Source organism: Sinocyclocheilus rhinocerous, unplaced genomic scaffold (genome assembly GCF_001515625.1).
Source record: "Sinocyclocheilus rhinocerous isolate Xijiao unplaced genomic scaffold, SAMN03320098_v1.1 scaffold2435, whole genome shotgun sequence".
Taxonomy (NCBI): Eukaryota; Metazoa; Chordata; class Actinopteri; order Cypriniformes; family Cyprinidae; genus Sinocyclocheilus; species Sinocyclocheilus rhinocerous.
In genome coordinates, this window is record NW_015654070.1 from 125,798 (window position 1) to 129,913 (window position 4,116).

Here is a 4,116-nt window from a genome sequence, read left to right on the forward strand (position 1 = left end):
AACGCGATTTTTACTGGGGGACCCCCTCGAAAGCAATTGGGCTATTTTCAGGCTAGTTTTGAGTAGTAATTGGGCGGGTTTTGCAGCGAAAACCTGGCAACCCTGCACCAGACAGAGCTGTCGGCGATTCTTCCTATTGTGAAGTCATGCAATGTGAAACCCCCTATCGCCGATCCATCATGCAGTGTGAACACAGCAACAACTGACTGCTACCCCAGATAGTCGTTCAGTGTGAAAACAACGGCGATCCGACTGGCGCGCACTCCGTGCCAAAATCAAATGACCGACCGACCGATCGAATGTCAAACCGAACATCTATCCGAACATCTTGTACTTTGAGCGTCTTACGGAGCGGGTGACCTACGTGACGACCTAACGCGACGTCAGCGTCTTGAAATTAGCTGGTTTTTAAACATGTAAAGAGGCATGCTGCTGTGTAAAGACTATAAATGGACATTACAAGCATTACAATAAAGATATTTTATACCTAAACGAATACTCAACCATTTCCTGCATCCTGCTGTACTTAAGTATTTAAAGAAAATTGTTGTAGGCTATTTGAGGTCGTTCTGAGTGATAAATTGAAAAAGCTTCCACCTGTATATCATGACTAAACAAAATAACATGTAATTTACTTGAGGTTCTGCTATAAATTAGTCTATTAGAAACATTAATTTAAATGAATTAATTATACAAAAAAAATAATTAAGACTTCCTCCTGAGTTTTTGAACGGAAGTCCTGAATTATTATTAAAGGTAATTTAGTCATTTTGATCACGGCTGCTGAAAAATCAGTTTTTATATCTGGACCATGAACTGTTTCCCCAATACTTACTTTATTTTTGTCGCCAAATTTAGCTACTTTCTTATTGTAGCTGCGACTTTTCTTTTTTTTTTGGGGGGGGAGATTTTTTTATTTTTTACTTGGCCACACCCTGCCCTAGGCCCATGACCTCTCACGTTTGCTCTCAATCATGCCAACAGGTGCGTTCGACCTATAAATGAGTCTATTAGAAACATTGATTTAAATGAATTATTCATTTAAGAGTTTTTGAACGGAAGTCCTGAATGACTTATTAAAGGTCATTTAGTCATTTTGATCACGGCTGCTGAAAAATCAGTTTTTATATCTGGACCATGAACTGTTTCCCCAATACTTACTTTATTATTACATGCTTTCAACACAGAAATACTCATCTTTTAATGATTAATCGTGGATATGTATATCTATTTTTGTGTGTCAAATTTGTACCAGACCTCAAAGTAACATATAAAGTAAACCAGCCCCCGCTACCGCGATCCATGCCATTTTATTGCATTTTTAGGAGGACAAATTGGTCTTTCAATGTTCCTCACTTAAGTTTTTTAAAAACATTAAAAACATGCATAAAAATAAACGCATAATATCAACCAAATAACTAATAAAAGTGAATAAAATATAAGCATGATCTTTTATTTTCAAGGACTAAAGAGAAATATCTGACTGAATCTTAATAAAATTACTAAATGATTATCATTCAGGCCTAATCAGCTAAATAAGCATGATCTTTTATTTTCAAGGACTAAAGAGAAATATCTGACTGAATCTTAATAAAATTACTAAATTATTATCATTTAGGCCTAATCAGCTAAATCTGTAAATTCTTTAAACAGACTAAACTTTGTATTTAAGGTTCGTTGATTTTCATGTCTTCCACATACAAACAATGAGCCAGAAATTATTGATAATTTGCATAAAATTATATGTAACCTGTTCCTACACGTGCTTACGTGTTTGTTAACGTGTTCATATGGCGACCGGTGGAAGTGCGAGTAACCAATCATGTTTCCAACGTGTTGTTTACGTGTGAAGACGCGTTGTAACACGTTTGTGTTTTTCTTACCTTAATGTAATCTCTTTTGCTTCAGTTGTGTCCTCCAAAATAGTCAAAGTTAGATTTTTGCAATGGCTGATTTAGAAATTATATGCAGTGTATTATTAAAGTTAAAGCAGCAGGGTATTATTTAGCCAAGCGGGCATGCTTTGCCGGTTAATTTGGAAAAGCAGGAGATATTCCGTTATGGTTTCCATAAAAAAAAAAATGAAGCACAACTGTTTCCTATATTGATAATCAGAAATATTTATTGAGCAGCAAATCAGCATATTAGAGTGATTTCACGGAAGACTGGAGTAATGATGCTGAAAATCAGAGGCGGACAGTAGTGAAGTATTTTACTTTTGTGAAGTACTTTTCAGGTGTCTACTTTATCAGAGTGTTTTTCTTTAGAAAACTTTACTTCACACCATTCCAAAGCATAATATTGTACTTTTTACTGCACTACGTTTCATATTAAATGTAATTTAATACTTAATTAAATTAGAAATCTATTACTTTCTTTTACTCAAGTAAAAGTAATTCAAAGATTTACTTGAGTACAAGAAAAAACTACATTTTTAGTTGGCTTTAGACTTGATGGCTGCTCTGTCAATTCTTCGTCATCAGTTAGGAACCTAGGTGTACTATTTGATAGCAATCTTTCGTTAGAAAGCCACGTTTCTAGCATTTGTAAAACTGCATTTTTCCATCTCAAAAATATATCTAAATTACGACCTATTCTCTCAATGTCAAATGCAGAAATGTTAATCCATGCGTTCATGACCTCAAGGTTAGATTATTGTAATGCTTTATTGGGTGGTTGTTCTGCACGCTTAATAAACAAACTCCAGCTGGTCCAAAATGCAGCAGCTAGAGTTTTTACTAGAACCAGGAAGTATGACCATATTAGCCCGGTTTGTTAGCCAGTGTCTGGTCAGAGGAGAACTGGCCCCCCGACTGAGCCTGGTTTCTCCCAAGGTTTTTTCTCCATTCTGTCACCGATGGAGTTTTGGTTCCTTGCCGCTGTCGCCTCTGGCTTGCTTAGTTGGGGACACTTCAACTCTGATAAACTACAGATACTATTTAAATTTACTTGAGTAAAGTAAAAATACTCCACTACTGTCCACCTCTGCTGAAAATTCAGCTTTGAATCACAGGAATAAATTACATTTTAAAAGTAAAGAGTAGGCCTAAACCGCCAGTAGGTGGCAGCAAGGGACTGTTATTGAGTGAACATTTGAGTCATTAGTTCAAGCGATTCGCTCGGACGGCTGATCCATTCAAGAGTTAAGCAAGTGCCTGTCTTTATGAACGGATCACTGAATCATTGTCTCAGATAATTAATTCAAAAACGCAGAATCATTCAGTAACAAAACACCGTTGTGTGCTGTTTAGAGATTATTGAATGATTATTACTTGTTTATTGAATGAATAAAATCAATGTCAAATCTGCAATCGTGCTGATGTTCGGGAAACAGCATTTGGTTGGTTGCATAACTAAGCTATATCATATGTTATAAATATAAATATATAAAAACTCCATGTTTGTTCTGTGCTATATTCAAAACAAACTGGTAATATTAAAACCATCTAAAAATGATTAATGCCTGAGAAATAAAATTTAATGACTTAATGCTATTCAAGGCCTTAATTTTCGCAAAATCCATTTTATGACTTTTAATTAATTTCAATGCCACGCGGAAACCCTGCCTTTGTTGGAAAAGTAAATAAATTATTTTAATTTGATTGTTATAACACTTTTCAGTAACAATATTTCATATTACAGTAATGTGTTGGATTGTGTAAGGGAGACCTCCAAAATGTGTTGGTGTGCCTCCAGGAAGAGGGTTGGGAAACACTGACATACATTTGCTTTTAAAACATTCAGATAGAGCAAATCACAACATTTAACTTCCACCTCCAGTAGCCAATCTCTCCAGAAAGCAAGAGTCCTGTTCTCAGACCTCCTCCTATTGCTTCCAACTGGCGAGAAAATTGGTTTCAAAAGGTTCGCCATGTCGGTCGAGGTTAGAGGCACAACAGATGCTGTGAAGACGTTGTGGAATATTTCTGGGTTGGCTACAATCTCATCTAAGACCCCCAAAGTCATTAGACCTTCCTTTAGCCTAGGGTACAAGACAGCATTGAAAATTCGAGATTAATAAATTACACCATACAGTAGTTAATGCTTCAGTTACTGTTAATGTATTTTTCCTTTTAAAACTGGATTGCCTAAAGTAAACATTTCCAAACTTCTCTG